Source organism: Pongo pygmaeus, chromosome 6 (assembly GCF_028885625.2).
Source record: "Pongo pygmaeus isolate AG05252 chromosome 6, NHGRI_mPonPyg2-v2.0_pri, whole genome shotgun sequence".
In the NCBI taxonomy this organism is placed as follows: Eukaryota; Metazoa; Chordata; class Mammalia; order Primates; family Hominidae; genus Pongo; species Pongo pygmaeus.
The window spans coordinates 143,548,246-143,569,945 of NC_072379.2; the positions used below are offsets into that span (position 1 = coordinate 143,548,246).

At 37.3% G+C, this 21,700-nt stretch overlaps 1 protein-coding gene across 4 annotated transcripts in view; it reads right to left on the minus strand.

Annotated features, from left to right (window-relative positions):
* Positions 1-21,700, minus strand: part of TPK1 (thiamin pyrophosphokinase 1) — a 380,984-nt gene that overhangs the window by 44,912 nt on the left and 314,372 nt on the right. The gene's annotated exons all lie outside the window — the stretch shown is intronic.

The following is a 21,700-nucleotide window of genomic DNA, read 5'->3' on the forward strand; positions in this document are numbered from 1 at the left end:
AATTCCTAAGACATTTTAAAATTAGCAGTTTAGTTACTAGCTCCAAAATAAATCATTGTACAATGGCTGAGACAGTCTTAGGAACATGGTAGAAAGTCTCTCTGTGTCTGAGTGACTCAGTTGTCTGAGAGCCACCCCAAGTAATCCCCTTGAAGGTCCAAAGTCAGAATCATTTCTAAGATTTGTCATCTCTGGTGGAGTAGCTAATGTGCTCTCTTGGTCCCTTCTACTTAAGTGAATTCAATAAATGATGCTGGAAGTACTTCACTAGGTAAGGTCTGTTAATTTACTAAGAAATATGTTTGACTTCCCACAGAATGTACAGAGTTTGTACTGAAGATTTCTCTAAGAACTGTTATAATGCTTGGTATTTAAAGAATAACAACCAAAGATAATACATTGAGCTGAGAGAATGGTTTATTTTAGGTGGCTTAATGAAGAAATAATTTGATATAATTTGACATTTACAATTTGATAATGATAGGTAGACTGTACTTGTACCTTTACTAGGAGAACAACTATAGAACAGCTTAGGTTCATATGCAGAAGACACCTTATTTTTTCTGCATTTTTTTTTTTTTGAGATACGGTGTCACTCTGTCATTGCCCAGGCTGGAGTGCAGTGGTGCCATCTCAGCTCACTACAACCTCCACCTTCCGGGTTCAAGTGATTCTCCTGCCTCAGCCTCCTGAGTAGCTGGGATTACAGGCATGCACCACCATGGCTGGCTAATTTTTGTATTTGTAGTAGAGACAGGATTTCACCATGTTGGTCAGGCTGGTCTCGATCTCCTGACCTCAGGTGATCTACCCACCTCAGCCTCCCAAAGTGCAGGGATTACAGGCACGAGCCATTGTGCCCAGCCTGTTCTGCATTTTTATTATTACATAAACAGTATTCTGGAAAGGCTGGAAAATTTAAAAATCGCCTCTCATCTTATTATGTTTTCCCACTTTCTGCCTTTATGCACATAAGTGATTATTTTACACAGTTCGATCACAACATATGCAATTTTATATGATTTTTAAATTCATTTTCCTAATGAAAAATTGTTTCTCAATAAGCAACTTTCTTCTTAAAAATGACACAGCCATTTCAAGAGGGAAGGGTAGAAAAATATTTTAATTGAATCAGCTACTTATTAATATAGTATTTTATATTCCTTTTTGTAATATTTTGGAATCTCAGCAAAGTTATAGATCTTCTCCTAATTCTGCTCTCATTAAGTTACTCTGAATCAAACCCATAAGTCTGAGTCTACTCCGTAGTGCAGTATTCCTGCTGAAATACTTAGAGATTGAAGTACATTTGTTAGATACTTGCAAATTATCATTTGCTTCATCTCTAACGTAAATGTTTGCTCTTTTTCATTTCTAATTTTACTTGTGATTTCTCCTTTGTTTGTTTCTTGATGTCTCTTTTTAACAAATTTTTTTTGACTGCTTAACAATTTTGTGATTTAAAATTTCTCCTTTGATCATCTTTGTGTCTTTCATTTGACTTCCTTATATTCACTGTATTATTCCATTTATGACTTCTTGACTTAAAAACTGATCCTTTTTCTTTTAAAAATATAAGTATTAAAAGCTACATATACTGTATCCTGAGGTGTGCAGGGATTATTTTTCAATTCTTAAAATGTGCAAATATGCTTTTTGATTTAAAAGTTGCTTAAAGGTACATTTTTTAATTTTGAGGATATGTTATGAATTTATGAATTATTATATTTTGTATTTTATTGCATTGGGTCAGACTGTAGAATGTACTTACATTTCAGGGCTAAAACAATGTTTTTGTCACTTAATAGTCCATTTTGCAAATTTCTAAGCAAGTTTAAAAATGGTTTCTGTTATACAGGTTTTAATCATATGCATATATATGTTGTATTTATGTATATTTCACATATATATGTATAAACATATATATGCATATATACATTTATCCATATTATGTAATCCTTACTAATAATTCACATCTTTCATATCTTTTTGTTTACTTACTTTTCTTCCTTTCACATCTTTTGGTTGCTTACTTTTTTTTTTTTTGAGATGGAGTCTTGCTCTGTCGCCCAGGCTGGAGTGCAGTGGTGGCCCTATCACAGCTCACAGCAACCTCTGCCTCCCGGATTCATGCCATTCTCCTGCCTCGGCCTCCCGTGTAGCTGGGACTACAGGCGCCCGCCACCACGCCCGGCTAATTTTTTTGTATTTTTAGTAGAGACGGGGTTTCACCATGTTAGCCAGGATGGTCTCGATCTCCTGACCTCGTGATCTGCCCACTTCGGCCTCCCAAAGTGCTGGGATTACAGGCATGAGCTACCGCGCTCGGCCAAGGTTACTTACTTTCTTAATCTGTCTTGGGTTGACAGGTTAATTAAAGCCTGTAATCACCATTGTGTTTGTCAGTTTCTTTTTTTAACCTTCCTTTAATTTATGCTATATGGATTTTTGTGCAATAGAATTTGTGTATACATACTTATACCCTCATTATGCCCTTTAATATTTATTACAAATTTCTTATTTATATCTCTGTTGACAGTTTATCTTGAGTCTAGCTTTGCACAATAAAAATCAATAACAGCTTTGTTCTTGTTAGTACTTCTAGTATATTTAACCTTTCTAAATCTAAGTTAGAACCTTTCTAATTCTTATTCTAATTCTTCTAAATTAGAATCTTCTAATTCTAATAAGAACCTGTTCTTATGTTTGGTTTGAAGAAATCACACAACATACATTCTTATACACGAAAGTGTCTGTCCATCATCTAGATTCAAACTTCTTGGATAGTTCCATATTTATTAATTTTTGAATCCTTTAAAATTCCCAGGGCCATGCATAAAGATTGGATTTAAAATATATTTGTTAGCTGACTTGAATTGAAATGTCAAAAAGAGTGAATCACCAGCAATAGAGCTGAAAAATAATCGACAATCCAGTGGTGATAAATTTGGGGCAGGAATTTTCCTGGCCTCCCTGGAAGCACAAAACCTTAGTTGCTACATCCTTCAACAATGTGCACCTGCTATTTCTGTACCTGGCACAGACTAATCAGACAGACAGACTTCTAGTCAATAAGAGATAAAGCACAGTCCCTTTTCAGTAACCTTGCCTTTACTACCAATCAATCCACAGGCAGTTCTACTTTGGAACGAGAGTTTAACTGCCCTGCTTGCTTCTCCGAGATCAATGTAATGGCTGAAAACAGCAATAAAGGAATAATTCAAACAAGTTTAAAATTCAAAGAAATACAGACAATTCACAGGCCTGAGAAAGAACCGCATCCAATGTAAAACGTTCTCTCTTTTCTCATTTCACTTAAGCCTCTTGTTATCTCTGCATCCTTGTAAGTTATGCTTCACTTACTTTAAAAGTTAGTCTTCCCAAATATCCTTTGATAGACATATTTCTGAATTCTTTAAAACAACTTTTGAAAGAATAAGGCTGCAGTCACTGCATTTTTCTTCCTATGCTAGGCTCAAGTAGATAGAAACTTAAAAAACATTTAAAAAGCAACTCCAAGGGTCAGTTGGTCTACCTGTTCTACCCACAGTAAAAAGAGTTTTGCCTTGAGAACCCTGAGAAATGTGGGATGTGGTGGAGAAATGTGGATAGATTTGTTTTGTAGAAAAAAGGATTATATTTTTTAAAACAGGCATGTATGCTTAAGAGATAATCTACTAAGTGTTGTATTTCTGGATACAAATGGAAAAAAAACAATCACAGCTAGATAAAAACCAAATGCTTGACTGATAGGAAGCTATGCTGAATGAATGCTTATCGGATTACCAGAACAGGCACTGTAAGTATGAAAATGCATGGTGTCTGGTATTTGAAAAAATTCAAAAAATCTCCAGAGAGCCTATGGCTTAGGGAAAGGAATACCTCTTCTCCTCTCTCCTTCTTTTGGTAAAGAGGAAAACTAATTTTGAAAGGTCATGTTCTTTGAGTATTAGTCAGTATAGTTTTCAATACTATAAGGTATTTTTTTCACAATATATCAAACTAATGACATTGTTTTCTGAAATTGTTGTATCAGTCAAGCTTTGTATACTCTGGTACGAAGTAATTATGATAATAAGCTAAAGTTAAAAACAAAAAATAAATAAATGAAAAGGATGGTAATTGGGGGAAATAGAAATGTAGCAAATAGTAAAATATAGAAATGTTTAGATTTATTATTCACTCCACTTTTTAAATGGTTGTATCAATAACAGGTGGAAGATAGAAAATGTTCTTTATTTCTAAAACCTTATTAGGGTTGTGAATTTTGCTCTTACAGCTTTGAAAGAAAAATTGGAAAGAAATTGAGCAATATGGTTCTCTAGTATGATATACATATATATTTGACAGAAATTAAATAAATTCAAATCCAGGCAAATGAGCATCTTTTCTTTGTAAGTGCCAAAAAATAGAATTTGGTTTCCAATTCATTTATATACTTCAGGTTTCTGTATTCTTTATCACTCTTCCCAAGTTAAATTTACAAACTTTGCACAATAACTGTCAGGTCACTCACTGCAGATGACTGAACAGGTGAGGAGCACTCTGGTACCAAGCACCCTTGTACATGTGTTGAAACCACTGAGCAAGCTACAGTCTCATTTGTCAAAGTTTTCACATTCTGACAAAACTGACATTTTTATTCCAGGGATGAGAAATCTGCCCCTGGTCTTTCCTTCGTATTTAAATTTAAAGGGAGTAGAAAGCAAATAATCTTTTTAAAAAGTGTGAACAGACATCTGACAAACATTCATGCCTTTGAATAATGGATGGGTGATTTTAAATACCCACTTTGATTATTAGGCTCTTTAAGTCAAATGGCCCAATTGTTTCTTTTTCTTCTTCTTTTTTGAGACAAGGTCTTGCTCTGCCACCCAGGGTAAGTGCAGTGGTGCGATCACAGCTCACTACAGCCTCGACCTCTCAGGCTCAAGTGATCCCCCTACCTCAGTCTCCTGAGTAGCTGGGACTACAGGCACGTGCCACAACACCCAGTTAGTTTTTTAATTTTGTAATTTTTTTTAGAGATGGGATCTTGCTATGTTGCCCAGGCTGGTCTCGAACTCCTGAACTCAAGCAATCCTCCCACCTTGGCCTCCCAAAGTGCTGGGATTGCAGGAGTGAGCCACCGCGCCTGGCCTCCCAATTTCTTATTTATCTTTTGTTTGTTTGTATAAAACATACTGAAAATGATGACTCTAATTCAATTCAGTGGGGCTCTCCCTAGCTTCCATGGTTTGGAGAACATCACTTTTCTACTTTTGTGCTATATACACATATGCACAATCACTGTATACATTTTTAATTCACAATGCTTTCTAAACAAACTTCCTCTATGGTGGTAGATCTCATATGGAACAGAATACAAACCCCACAGTTTATAGATTTGGGCTGCAGCAATACTGGCTAAAAACAGTTGTCTGATGCTGAGTTGTATCTTCTCTGAATTCCATCAGAATTTAAGTTACAGGATGGATTTAGAAATAAATGGCTCAAGTGGCATAATGAAAGTTGTGACTGGTGGGAAAATGCACCTAAAAGAACTGCAAATTCCATTAAAAAAAATTCAGAAATCTTTCACATTTTTGTGTTTTTGACCTAGGTCTTTAGGTCCTGAGGTTTTGAAGTTAAAAACAGAAAGAAACACCATCTATTCTCCATGGCAAAAACGGCTTGTAATTCCCCAATATCCATTTTTCTCTTCATCCAGAAGAAGAGAACCACTGATTTTTAGCCAGATACATACTTCCTGAGAATAGAGATAATAATTCTCAGCCTCCTTTGAAGCTAGGTAAGTCCGAGAAAGTTTCGGCTAAAAAGATATATGCAGAATTTGTGTAGCAATTAAAGGAATTTTCCTTAAAGAGACAGCTGAAGCTTTTGCTTCTTTATATCTACACTGCCACCTGGAACATTGATGGGATGGAGCTCTAGCTTCCATCTCTGACCATGAGCATGAAGGTCCCACCCAGGAATGCTCCAGGAACGCTGGAGCAGCAAGGCAGAAGAAGCGTGTCCCTGACAACTGTGTGAAGTGGAACCACGAGATCATCCCTAGACTGACCTGAGTGGGCTTTCACAGGAGAAAGAAACCCTTCCTGTGTTTAAACCATTGTGATCCTGGGCCTTTGTTCTTTCAACTGGGGTGAATCCTAATGGCTACACTCTCAATGAAGGCGCATATTGAAGAAGTAATTACATGTGTAATGAAAATAGAAGTCAAGAGTGTTTTAGAGGCTAAGCATATTGTCTATTCATTGTCTGTCTCCACACTTACTACTAATTAAGTGGTAGAAATGACATTTTTAGAATTCATTATCTTTGGCTCAGTAATTTCTTTTCTGAGCATTTATCCTAAGAGGACAAATCTTAAACACAGATAAAACTTCCTGCATGATGATGTCTATTACAGTGTTATTTGTAATAGTAAAAGCACCCTCACTGTTCAAAGGAAACAAACACAAATTTACATTGCATTGAATATTGTGTAGGTAATAAATATATAACCATGAGGACTATATACCAGCATATGATATGCTTCTAAGTCTGTTTTAAAACAGCATGTAAAAGCTGTATATATAGCATAACTATGCACATAGGAACAATGAGAATATATAAAAACTGCTGTTATTAGTTATATTTGAATGATATAAGTGCTGATAATATTAAATTTTAATTTTGAATGTACATCATATTTAATTTTTTAACATTCTAAATTTTCTTTAATGAGCATGTGCCGGCTAACATAAAAATCATGTCAAAACAAACTTAAAAAAAATTTCCCTGGCTCTAGGAAACTATCAAGATAAAATGAAATAGGGACGGTAATAAGGTCCTGCAATTACATTTAAAACAGTAACATAAGGTTAGGGTGTCTGACTTACAGTATCTCATATGAAAGAAACACAAGAGTTTTTGTTGACTGTAAGCTCAATATGAGTTGATAGTGGTGCTATGTGACTATTAAAAGAGCTATTCTCAAGTGATATTGAAGAATAACCATAAGGTTCAAAAAAGGATAGTAACAACCTATTGATCTATGTACTCATCAATCTAGTTTTAGAGCACCATTATCAGTTCTTGGCAACACATTTTAAAAGAGACTTTGACTACTGCCACATGTTCACAGGAGAGTGTGTTGAAGGTATCTGGAGAAAATATTATATGAAGAATCATTAAAGAAATTAGGGATATTTACCTTAAATACATGTTCACAACCAAGGCATGTTAATTGACTTCAAACATGTGGCGTGTGCTAGAAAGATTAGAGTTAGACTCCATAGTTTGAAGGATAGAATCAGATCCAATATGAAGCAAATTATGAGGCTTTTATGAGACATGAAGAATTTACGACATATATTGTTTAAAATCTTATTTTTAATTCTGTCTTCTTTCTATGACCCTTTGGGCACATATAGTCCATTTCCTCCTTGTCTATTAATGAGTATTTGAATTTTTACTAAAATCAAAATTCTATTTTGACAAGAAGGCATTAGTTAATAGTTTTTTAAATGAAACAATATAAACTGAACCAAACCTTGTAAATAGTAAGAGTCTTATTCAGCTCCAAGATTTTGTTGCTGAATCTGTATCTATCTGAAATACCACCCAGTCAAAACCTTTAAAGTATAAACTTCTTTCAATATATTATCTTTTTTGAACTTAGCAACAACCCTGCATCATAAGATTATTTGATTTTTGTCCTACATATCTGTGGTCAGATTTTTCACCATGGTTTTGACTTCTTTCTCTATTTTGGTATTCTATTTCAATTGACTTAGTGCAAATTCTGCCAGTCTCTTTGTGGAACAAAGGAGGCCATGGGAGTGCAGGGGAAAAGACTCTCACATTAGTAAATCAGGAAATATAGGTTTCTTCAAGGCCACATAACTCAACTATGAAGCAGATGTGACTAGAACTGACAGCCTCTGATTCCAGGCCGATTTCTGCTCTCTCACGGCTCCAAACTCCTATTTCTCTCCTTCTCTAGTCTAGGGTTATCACTATGAATTAGCAGATAACACAGTAAATAGTGATATGGACAGGAGGCAAGGAAATTCTGGGTAGAAGAGGGTGCTTCCCCAGCAAAGGCCCCCACCTCAAGCCTGGAAACCTGGTGGCCCTAAGTGGGAATAGGCATTCCTGTTTTCATACTCAAATGTTGCCTTTTCCAAGACCACTCTGGCCTGCCGCACCCCTATCCTGTGCTCATATAAACCCCAAGCTCCACGAGCAGAGGAACAGAAGAGCAGCAGAAAGGTACAGCAGAGAAGGAGAAAAGAGAAGGAGCATTTGAACATCAAGAGGTGTTTGGCTGGGGATAATCAGGAGATTGGACATGGGATGGCCAAGCTCCAGGGGAAGATCATCTTCCCACTCCATCCCCTTTCCAGCTCCCCATCCATTCTGCTGAGAGCCACCTCCATCACTCGGTAAAATCCCCACGTTCACTATCCTTCAGGTCCATATGACCTGATTCTTCCTGGATGCCAGACAAGGACCCGGGTACCAAGAGGGCAGGGTGTAAAAGGATGTCACCCTAACTCTCCACTGAGCTGGTTTAACACTTAGCCATCCATGGATAGCAACTGCTAAAAGAGCATTAATTGTAACACACCTCTAGATGCTACTGTGGGGCCAGAGCCCAGAAGCACTTGGCCCAGCTCCTGCACCAGCCCATCTGCATGCCCCATGTCCCGTAAGGGGGTGTGGGCCAAGCAAATGAGCCACGCCCCTGTCACAAGTCCTGCGAGGGGGTCAGGGAATGCTCCCATTTCATAAATAGATCCCCAATAACCTCATTTAATACATCAATTCCTTGGCATTCTTAAATTCTAAGTAATTTTTCATCATGTTCATGTTTGTCTTAACAACCTCCCTTCAACTGGAATCTACAAGGTAAGACTAAAGTTCAAAAAGATGGTCCAACTAGATAGGACTAAGTTTTCTGGATGCAGAGAAGAAAATTACCACCCCCATATATATGTTGTTCATGTCTGTTCTTCAGGGAATCAAATGTAGTCAATAAACGTGACCAAGATACGTCTGCCCTTCCCCCGACACACACAACTTTAGAAGGATTTTGAGAAATCACGTTATCTGAAGAGCATTAGATAATCTATATAAGCAGTTGTAAAACTTTAGGAAATGCAGTACTACTGTGGTATTTGTTTTTTTGTAATGTAGGTCAAATGATTCTTCAACCCAGAGGTGTAGGCTCCCTATCTACCCCTAGGCTGCCTAGCTTTCTAGTTCAGGTACTTTTATTTGAGAAACCAGCCATATTTGACTGAATTACCATGCTGAAATCCTATATTCTTTTCCTAGCCCTCTCACTCTAACTAGCAATTCTCTGAGACAGAAAGTAAAAAGACTTGGGGAAAGGCACAGGCTAGAAAAGACAGCCTCAATGTTCCAAAGACATGCCATATCCCCCAACCCCACCCAGCCACCCCAAGAAAACAAGCTAGAGCCTATAGTTTAGATTAATTACTCTCTGGTTAGAGGTTACTTTTCTGGTAGGCCAGAGACTGTTTCCAGGAGTACAGAATAAAGCAATCATCAATCATTCATCAGTTACAATTACCATTTGCATCCATTTATCACAGCCTGCAGTAGCTACCACCCATGAACAGTCCAAAATCAGAAACACAGAAACATTGAGAGTGATTATAATATAATTGCCTACAAATTCTCTAACACTATCAAAGATATATGTCTCCCCCTGTTCATGTTTCATTTAATGAATAATACATGTTCTCTCTCCCCCATATCACATGCCTATAGAGGGGTAAAGGAGGGTAGAATAGCGCATGGCAACCAGAATATACGGGTAATCATATGCCACATTTCTTCAGACTAGAAAAGGCACAAATCCTTTGGGCTGCTCATTCCTGGGACTATAGTTTTAAGCATGGTCTCTTTTTATGTATATAACCACATGAAGTACATAATTATGCAAAGCTGCCTTATACTTCCATTCATCTTCCGCTCTGTTCTTGCTCATGTATCTCCCCAATCATCATCTTCCTACTGCTGTTTTTTCTTTTTTTTTTTTTCAACCAGGCTTTATCATCTCGGCAGTTTTTACATCAGGTTCTTTTCAAAATTACACTTAGCTTTGACATTTCTACATGTTCACTTTATCCATGACACCTTTTGGGTGTCATCATAAATACTAAAAGCTCTAAAGATGGTCACTGACAGGAAACTAAATGACCTTCCTTTTTTCCTGTATTCCGAAATGTTTCCTGCCTCTCTTTTCACAATCGTGCACACGTGTGCGTGTGTGTGTATGTGTGTGCGGACTCAGAATCATACCTCACTGGCCAGACATATACTGAATTGGTTTCTGTTTACTTCTTGTTGCATCATTCACATGCTTATATACTTTCTACTCTATATGGCCTAGTTTAAAGGCCTTGAACTGTCTAAACGTTTGTTTTCCAATCTCTAATTTGAAAATGCTAGTAGCTATTTTAGAGGGTTTTTATGATGAGTAAATAGTGCCTAAGACTGCACAAGGCATTTAAATCTGCATTTAATAAAGGGTTCTTCCTCTTCCCCTTTCTCATGTGCTCAAATAAGTCAAATCTTTTATTTTTTATTTTCTAGAGACGGGGTCTCATTCAGACGTGCAGTGGTGCAATCATAGCTCACTGTATCCTCAAACTCGTGGGCTCAAGCTACACTGGCACCTCAGTCTCTCGAGTAGCTAGGACTACAGGCACACATCACCACACTCAGCTACATTTTTTAAAACAGATGGGGGTCTTGCTATGTTGCCCAGGTTGGTCTTGAACTCCTGGCCTCACAAAGTGCTGGGATTATAGGCATGAGCCACCACATCCAGCTAAAACGGTAAACCTTCACCTGAATATTTATGTATAACACAATTTATTTTGAAAAGATATATTTAAATAATATAATACCTAGGTGATAGCAACATTATTTTGTTGTCAAAGGATACAATTCTAGCAAGACTTAAATTGTATTAATTCACTGTAATAAGGTACAAACACATAGGGAAATAAGAATATCTCTAGTTAAATGATGCCTATGTCACATAGGCTGGCCTTGCTATTGGATGTATAAATATAGCTAAAAAACTATGTAAGAAACTTCATGTTTTGTTACACTTCATGCTTGCCATTTTAAAATCTTAACTAAACACATTAAATTGAAGGATGGCATGGGAGGGAGAAAAGGGGAGCAAAAAAAAAATTAACTGTCGAGTCACCTCAGATGGATTTAACAGAATTTCTTTTGTTTTTGTGGTAAAAGAATCAGTTGCTGTTTGCATCTTAGTTGAAAATACCCTCAAGGAACTTGAAAACTTTGGTCGAGACAAAGTACTATTTTTGGGTCACTATCTCCTCCCCTTTCTCAGCCCACACTCAGATCTGTTCTTTCCCTACAACGGGTGCTGAAATCTCTGTACTCCTCAGTCCTGTTATATATGAAGCAGCATAAAAATTGCCTTCACTGGGGTGTATGACAGGCCTATCTTTAGCCTGTAATAATATGATAATTAGGTTCCAGGATATTTTAAGTGGAAGGAGAAGGTGGGCTGCTCAGTTGCCAGGATGCGCATTCCTGCTTCCACATGTAGATCTATATTCTCCCTCCTGCCTGGAATGTTCGTTTTCCATCTCTCTCACTTGCCTCTTTCACTTTTTCGCCTATTTGTCTTACCCAATTGTTAAGGCTCAACTCAAAGGCCTTCCCAGAGCATGACCGTGATTTCTCCTATACTTATACTTCTTGCTACCTATTTTCTGAAATACATACATAACTGTATTTTGCTACATACTGTCTTCTTCATCTATGTAGAAGATCTTATGTCTTCCAAGTAACTATGATGCTCTTCAGATCAAACAGTATGCATAAGCACTGTGCTTGCTAGGCTTACAGGGATGAGTAATATTTATATTGATGTTTCTTAGAACTTGGAATTTTATTTGACAGGGAAAGATGATCTCTTATGCCTTCAATGTTCAGCAATTGGATGTTTTTAGACTGTTGCAAAACTAAATAATGAACAAGTAATGTTAAAGCCAATTAAAATGGAGCTCAAATGCCTATGTGTAAGATCTAACTTGAATGGAATTTACTGTTGTGTATTTTAAATTAGTTTTTTTTTGTTTTTTTTTTTTGAGACAGAGTCTTCGCTCTGTCGCCTAGACTGGAGTGCAGTGGTGTGATCTCGGCTCACTGCAAGCTCCACCTCCCAGGTTCACGCCATTTTCCTGCCTCAGTCTCCTGAGTAGCTGGGACTACAGGCGCCCGCCACTATGCCCAGCTAATTTTTTGTATTTTTAGTAGAGATGGGGTTTCACCGTGTTAGCCAAGATGGTCTTGATCTCCTGACCTCATGATCCGCCTGTCTTGGCCTTCAAAGTGCTGGGATTACAGGCATGAGCCACCGTGCCCAGCCTTAAATTAGTTTTTATGAACATTATGTTTACAGACTTTAAAATGCTTTGACCATGGGTATGTTATAAAACTAGAATCCATTTAAAGATGTTTTATATAGTAAAAATGGGTTAATACACTCATCAGCAGTTATGCATGATTATCTAAAGGAGTAATGGGATTTATGGTACATCAATTCTATAAATATATCCAACTGTTTATATAGCATTTCTTAGAGGTAACATGCAAAATGAAATATGCAGAAAAGAACTTGAAAAAATACCCCTTGTTCACATATTTTGAGATGCGACATTAGAGTTATTTATTCATAAGAATTTCATAATACATTAGTAAGCATGCCGCAGGATATTTTGGAAAAGTAATGAAGGCTTAATAATGCGAAATTTTTCTCCAGCCTTCTTTTCTAAGAAACAAATGAGGTGAGACTTTCATTTCAGTCCAAGACTTTAGCTCTTCCTATCCATAATCTCATTTATCACTTCGTCCTGTGCATTTGTATATCTGCTTGTTCTTTTATGAATCTGCTCCCGCTCCTCTGCTAGACTCTAAGCCCTCTGGAGACAGATCCAGGATTTGACCCCTTTTCGCAAGGCCTAGTGGCAGAGTGTCCATTGTAAAGTACTTGCACATGATAAGAGGAACAAAAGCTTGCCAGACAGACAAGGGGAAAGGAATGAGAATGAATGTGAATGATGATCTGGTTAGCACCTACTGTCTACTCAAGACTGTGCCACTATGCTGTCTTGGCACTTGATCAAACTTATTAATCTGCACAGCTACCTTTACCCAAAATCTTCATGCAACATTTACTGAAAGCATCTTCACTCCTTGGCAGTTTTCTCCACATGTCCCCAGGGAAACTCATAAACAGATGAGGACATTAAATATACATATGGTACTGTGAGTTCCGGATTGTAATGGTCGGGTTAGGAGTACAAGGGACAAAGGCTCTTTGAAAAAGTGAGGAGCTGGCCTGAGCAAGAGCATATTGGCAGGTAGAGGAGCAGAAATATCAACAGGAAGTTGGGAACAATTTGGGAGGTGCCGGAGTCTGAAGGCAGTTTGCTGTTGCTGGACTTAAAAGCGCAAGGCACAAAATAGTGAGGAATGAGTATTTAACAACAGACCATGTCCTAAAGGACTTGATGACCTGGTAAACGGGTTTGAGTTTCGTCTTGTGGGTAGGCAATGGACATCCATCAGCTATTTAGGGAGGAGAGTAACAAGATGTTTTGGACAGTTTACCCTGGCATCACTTCCTGGTTAAAACCCTTAGATGATTCCCTAATGCTCTCCGAATAAAACACACAACTCCTGCAATGGCCTACCAGTTTTCCCTCCTGCCTACCTTTTTCTCTCATATCCACACCAAATTCAGCCACTATTCCCTGTCCTAGGCCTCTTTACTGGTCTTCAGAAGCGCCAAGGCCTTTGCATTTTACATTTGTTCCCCCTCTGCCCAGATTCTCTTTCCTCAGCTCTTCTTGTGGTGGGTTCTTTCTCATTCTGTAGATCTTACCTCAAAGGGATCTTTCACGGAAACATTATTAATGGGACCTTCCTCAGTTATTCTATGTGTTTTGAATTTGCTAATTTACTCTATAGTACTCATCATACTATCTTGATTATTACACTTTTGTTATACTTGGTATATTATCACTTCCCTCCCAGAATGTCATAGGAGCCCTTGAATTCTTGAATTTGATTTATCACAGGCACATTAGCACAGTGGTACCTGGTACATGGATACCACTTAAATAAATGTGTGTGTGTGTGTGTATGAATATATGAATATAATGAATATACTTAGAAGGTGAGTTAGAGGAAGAAGACCAGTGGTAGGGTCAGAATTTGCATCTAAGGCTTACCTGACTCTAAATTTCACTTTTATCCACTATCCAAAATATTCCTCTCTGTTTTAGAGTAAATATGTATTCCATTCATTCATATTGTGAAGCAAATGCTATAGATGATGACTCAGCCTACAGACGCTGTTCTCAAGACAAAACCAAGTATAAAATAAGCAGAAACGCATTTAACTTGCCTAAGAGATACTTTTGTGCTATGAAAGCATATATCTATCTATAGAACTATTATAACACAAAGAATGTTTTAATTCTTACATGGTTAATTAGCAAATCTGGGGAAAGATATGGTGTTTCCCCATTTATTTCTCAGAAAAGCCTTAAGAAAGACAATAGAGAAATAACCTCCATGCAAAAAAACCATTTTTATAATATGTCAAAGCACATTAATATCCTCTATAGCATTTTAGCACCAAAATTAACAAGTGGAATTTCTTAAATAAAATTAAAGTCTGTCTTACACAAACTTAGGCTGGTTTTCTTTTGCTTCCTTCTTATATTGCTTCATATAGTATTTGTACCCTACCTTGGGAAATATATGTAAAATTCTCTAAAATTAAACAAATTTGATATACTAAAATGATCTTAATTTACTACATACATCTAGATCCTTTTATTCTATTTTTTTAAGTCAGGTAGTACTGTATACCATAAGCTAAATAATATAGAGCAATTAAAATATTATGTATTTTCCTTAAGACAAAGAAATATACCCAGTCAGAAATAACTTCCTATCAGGAATAATGGGTGAGGATAATATTAAAGGTGTAACTTCCATTTTGAATTCAATTCAATTTCAACCCCCTTTTAATGATATAAGTTCTCAAATATTATAATAGCATGCTTCAGGAGCATCTGAGATTCTTAATAAACATGAAAACTGGCAGGCCCCAACCTATGTGATGTGGGGCTCAGGTATATACATTTTAAAAGTACTTCAGGAAATTATGGGGGGAAATGGGGGGGATGTTTTACATTTTCTAAATTTCTAGAGCTCTACCAAAAGAAAAAAAAAAGATTCTTGGGAAAATACCTAAATTTTATAGTACCTATAGTTTATAGCACTTTTCCATCCATTATTTCACGTAATTTTCAGTACAACAGTAATATAGGGAGAAGAGGTATAGGTGTGCCCATTTTAAAAATACAAACCAAAATTCAACTGACTATCTTTCCACATTTGTTCTACTTACTAGCAAAGTACAGTTATATTTATTCAGTCAAATAACAAATATTTGAAGACCTGCTTTTGTGCCAGGCATTGTTCTCAATACTTGGAATAAATCAGTGAACAAAATAGATAAAAATCTTTCCCTCATGGTGATTATGTTCTGGCAGTTAGAGATAGATATAAGCAGTAGAGATAATAAATACATAAATAATGAAACTAATATTCATTCCAATATGATCTATTCAAGGTAACCAGAAAGTCATCTTACACAGATTATCAAACAAATTTTTGAAACAAATGGGCTATCCAGTTCATCAATTTAATAGGAAACACAACACTCCATTGCCTTAGGAGTCTAGGTAATAGAGCCTTAAGTACAGTAACAGCATTTTGCAAATATGCAACCATTTTTCTATGTAGCAACAAAGCCTTACTGTATGTACACAGCTAATTCTAAACACATACACATCTTATTTCCCTTGTGGCTACATTATCTGAAGTGCAGAAGAGAAACAGAATCCACATTATCCAATCTATTCTGTAGATGGCACTGCAGGTCCAACAGTGGGCTTGGCTCATAAGTCTTGCTATCACTGTCGGGCTCAGATAAGTGTCAGATTGAACTGTAGGAAAACCACATTCATTCTAAAAGCAGAAATCACTTTGCAATGGCAACTGTCTTATACAATTGCAGGACACAACTCCAATTTGTAATTTATTTGAAATTTTTCTTATAATGTATTAGGTCCCACAAAGGCTGAACTGGTGAAATCATTCTGTTTATCTTGTAGCATCTATTTTAGTTTATTGACAGGAATAGAATAATGTCTGTTCCCTAAAGTGGAAAAATGTTTCATTGATAAACCTACACATAATAAATCATTCCTGTGGGCTCTAGGTCTGACTAAACCAAAGGCATGCTTTTTATGGCATTCGAGTTTCACTTCCTACCCCAGGAAGTTAAGTAATATTCTGCAGGGAGGCAGATTAATGTCCACTGAAGGTAAAGGATGAAGGGATAAAGTCAGAGGTACTGCACCACAGTCGGACTCTAATGCCAAGGAGGGTTAGCCTGTCATCTTGAGCCAGAGCAAGGAGCTGCTAGAAGTCAGCTGAAGTATCTAAGAAAGAGAAAAGTCAGGCTTTGGGTCCTGAAACCCAGACTTTTATTTTATCTTATATTGACTGATGGATTGATTAACCTTTCTGCAGGGGTCACTAATGGCAAACGTAATGGAATTACAGAAGGAGGAACAAAACAATTCAAACTATGCCATAGGAATCGGACTAGTATCTTTTTCCCATACACTTGAATTACACTTATTTTTTTTTCTGGCAAAAAAACTAGTTCTAGCCCAGAAAACAAGTCACGGTTGATCAGACATTCAATCGCATATTCATCAGACTGGCTTTTCTTCACAGGTACATCCTGAAACATATATAGTTGGGATGGCAAGTCTAAGCAGTTAATTATCATGGCAATTCGAGTGTCAAGCTGAAGTTTCTTAATTAAAAAAAAAAAAATTCTAGCCAGGCACAGTGGCTCATGCCTGTAATCCCAGCACTTTGGGAGGCCAAGGTGGATGGACCACTTGAGATCAGGAGTTCAAGACCTGCCTAGGCAACATGGTGAAATCCCATCTCTACCAAAAATACAAAACAATTAGCTAGGCATGGTGGCTCATGCTTGTGGTCCCAGCTACTCAGGAGGCTGAGGTGAGAGGATCGCTTAAGCCTGGGAGGCAGAGGTTGCAGTGAGTTGAGATGGCTCCACTTCACTCCAATCTGGGTGACAGACTGAGACTCCAGCTCAGAAAAAAAAAAAAAAAAAAAAAATCTTAGATAGCTGAGACAACCCAGTCCTCCTACAGTCCTCACCCTCTTGGCTGTTTCTGCTCTGTGTGAAACTGTGCCGTGCAGGCTGTATTGAGCTCTTGCAGCTGATGAACACTGGGTCGCCCAGGCCATGGCAATAGCTACTGCCATGGCTACTCTCTCTTGCCTTTTGTCTGAGTCAGTTACTTTAAGAGGCTGACAGGAGAAGATGAGGTGTTCTCTTTCTCTCCCTTCCTTAGAGTGTGTTGCTTCAAGCAGTCACTTATATTTCCCACTCATATGGCCAACTGAACCTTAGTGACTTTTACCAAGAGTGTGGAATAATACAGAGACAGATGCTTCAGATCCAGACGCAGTCTGAGGGTGCTAGAATGATGAGAAAGCCGAGTGGCAGTCTGGGCACACGGAGAAAGAAAGGATGTAATACATCAGTCCTGACCCACAGTTCCTCAGCTCACCACAATTATTTTATTTTTCAATTATCGAAGAATTGAGGTACTGAAAAGAATCTGACAAGGACCCAGGGCTCGTAGAGTCCTGGGGGGCAACAGCCTGGATCAGAAAACCGACAAACAGACTGTCAATGCAATGCCATTGCTCTTCTTTTTCTATAGCTCAGGTTTTACTGCACAGCTGAGTGGTCTGCCTTAAAGAAGTCACAAATATTTACTACAAGGTCAATGCATCATTTGGCATAATAATTTCAGTAACTCTAATATCACACATGATGTATTTTAATTGAAAAAAAATCAAAATGACAACCTTTTAGTGAGGCCCTGATTCAGCACTCATTGTTCTGTGCATCCACAGTCAGCAGTTACCAAGGGGGGGAGCTGTCCAAGAGGATTCTGCTCTCCGCCCTCCAGCTAAAAGCAATCCTATAGGCTACTGGTACAAATTAATTTAGACCTCAAGCATATCAATTATTATTTTTCTCAATTTGTGTCTTTTGTAGGCAATTATTTGTCTTCATGCTTCCAAGGATTCTGTTAATCCATGTTGTAACACAATTCTCAGAAAAAAGAAAACTTATCTACAGGACATAGGAAGTTATGCAGAAAATAATTACAACTGTAATCTGGATGTAGAAAGAGAAAAAAGGAAGCAGGAAGCCATAACATAAATTCTAATTTGTAATTTAAAAAAGGAATACCCTTAATATCACAGCATAGTGAACTTAGTAGAACTAAATAATCATGATTTTTAAAAGTCACAAGACATCAAAATTAGATTGGGGGAGGAGGAACTTACGGATTTTTTGAGGGTGGAGTGGGGGATGTTGTACCACTAAACAGCTATTTGTTTTCTGCAATGAAAATCATGTGATGGTATATAATCTATTTTGTTTCCAAGAAAACAAGTGAATACAGTTAATTACTCTAGACAGAAACATAATTGCATGCACATGCAATCACAGAAAACAGCTCATCTACTTGCCACTCCTTGGCTAATAATAATTTAGCGATGGGCATGTAAGTTATTATCGTCTTTATTTATTTATATTTTGCTAGGGCTGTGGCTCCCTTCCTGGACACTAGCCATTTTGCTCTGTCATAGTCATAAAGAAGGGATTACATACGACATGTCCTCCGGCTAAAAGCTGTAGTGTGGGTTACTAAAGAAATATTAAGAGCTCCATGTAAAGAATAGGTTTCTTTTACCACTGCAGTTAATTGACATAAACAAATGTTTCCTTTCAACAGAACTTGTCCATTTTCAGTCCCATGTTCTATGCTCCAGTGCCTTTCCAGACTTTGAGATTGTATTGCCTCTCAAATCACAAACATGTTATAAGGCCAGGGGTCATAAAACATACATACAATGAACGGGACCACCTAGACTATTGTTCAAGAATCCATTTGTGAATTCTTAGGGAATTACTGGGTTCTGTGGAGTGATATGAAGATATTAAATGCTCAGGATTACTAAGAGATCCTGTTACACGAAAACAGAATGATTTCATTTTTGTGGCCCACCTTACTCTGCCAGTTGCACCTATGTAGCTGCACACCTTATGTAGGCCAATGCATGAGCACAGCAGCTCAGCTTTCAGAGCAGCCCTCTCAACCTTGGCTGCACAGGAAACACCTAGGGAGCTTTTTAACAAACAGAACAAAACAAAAACCCGGCATCTAGGCTACACCTGAGACCAATTACCTTGACCCTCAACACGTGGCACCAAGGCATCAGTACTTTCTATAGACTCGCAGGTGATTCCCGTGCACAGCCGGGGTTGAGAATCCAGCTCTAACTGCATTTGCTTCAGCAATTCGTCAGGAGGTATCAAAGAAGGTAAGAAGAAGAAAAAAAAAAAAAAAAAAACAAACCCTGGCCCTCGGGCTTATTAGAAAGTCATCAGGCAACTAATGCTCTGCAAAATTCTCTTCAAGCATGTCTGAAAAGAAGAATCTCTCCATAGCAGACTTGTGAATTCTAAGATGCTGGTCAAAGATCCTATCTTCACTGTAGGTAGGAGTGTATGAGTGGTAAGCACATGGGCTTTGGCGGCAGATGGCCAGAGGAAAAAATAAATCCCAACTCCATTGCTTACAGGCTTTGTGATCCTGGGCAACAAAGCTAGTATTTCTAAGCTTCAGTTTCCCCACCTGTAAAATAGTACTTGACACTGTTCAATTACAGGAGACAATTCACAGAAAGCAGTTGGAAGAGTTGCTGACACAAAAGGAAGCACTCAGTATTCACTTCATTTTTATGAGCTATTATTTTTTGCAGGAAGAAATAGTCCATAAATAAAGTGTGAAATTCATGTACAATGTTACAAACTTGTTTCAGTGATCTTAAAAATCTTACGTGATAAAGCACCCTGTGTGATAGCATTTGTATTATACTTCAGCCGAAACAGTTGCTTATCTATCTTTATGCTTTAAGATTCTAAGTAAAGTTTGGTAAGCAAAGGCTTCTGCAGTTTAAGAAGGTGTTTAAAATCCTTTGGTTTAACATCATTAGTTTACTCTTATTGCATAGATTTAAAACACATCATTAGAAATATTTTGGGGCAATGGAATTTTCTTTATGAGGCCTCTCTGACTCTGTGAATTAGATGGATGCCTGCTATAAATGCAGGTAAAGCTACAGGGCCAAGTTTCTGGCTTTCATGTGATTTACGAGGCAGTTTTGTTTGGCAACTGCACTGAGGAAACTCTGCTGACAGTGATTGTGACGCTGATAAGACTAACGCACAGATTTTAACTGAATTAAAACCACTGGGAACATGATAAGCCTTGACTAGCACAGCACTAAACATGGCCTTGTATGTTCAGAAACTTTACAAGGTTTTAATTTAATATTTAGGGGAAAAGTTTGATATTCAGTTCCAGTGGAAATATCCTAATTTAGCTGTCCATCATTCTCTCAGTGAAGATAGAAGTATAATTTATTATTGTTATTACATTAACTGGTGACTGGAAACACATTACCAATGTACAAATTAGAGTCTCTAATCCTAAGGTAATTATCAGCCAATTTCAGAGTTGTTAACAGGATTAAAATTATGAATGTATTAGCTGATTCACCCTTGCAAATCAGATTTTGATTAGATAATACTACATGCTAATATGTATAACATTCAAATGTCCTAAAAGGCTTTTTAGTATAAAAACTTTGATAAAATTTTTCAATAATGTATGCAAAGCCAGGGAGAGGGAATGAATGATTTATGGTTTTTCCTTATAAGCCTTATTAAAAGTCCTGATTTGGTTGGTCTCCAACTGTTTTGGCTCAGAATTAGGAATTCTAGTTTTGATGACAGCTCATGTGCACTGATTAGAAAAACATCTCACAGAGCTATTAAAAAGGCAAGTTAATCACTAGAAGCGTAACAGCAGATGGAAAATATTTCATACTGAAAGTTCTTGAAGATTCTGCTTTTCCGTTTATTACAGGATATATCTTCTTAAAGAAGCATCAATGAACAGTTAGTACCTACATAAGTACATACTAACTCATTTCATGTAGGTCCTCTGTGAATTCTACCTGTAAGCATAATCCTTCTAGCAACAGTAACAGGCAGTGTAAAATGCAGTCAGGTGGGTGAGTAGTTGGTGAGTATGTAATTGTGACATTTTTCTAATGTCTAAAGAACTTCATTTGTGGTACCATCTGGACTTTAAAATACATCACTTCACCTTAAACAAAAGATCGTTGGGTCATCAGGTTTGGTCAGAACAATAGCACAGAATATATTACAGAAATAAAGTCTTACCACATCTCACAAGGAGAAGAGACATTTGCGATTTTGTTTGCTGGGAACAAACAAGTAATTCCACAAATCATAACCTTGAAGACAGAACATCCTTATACTCCCTTCCACGTAAGCAGACACAGAAGGTGAATTTGGAATTTTAAAGGTAAATGATACATATTGAAAAAGATA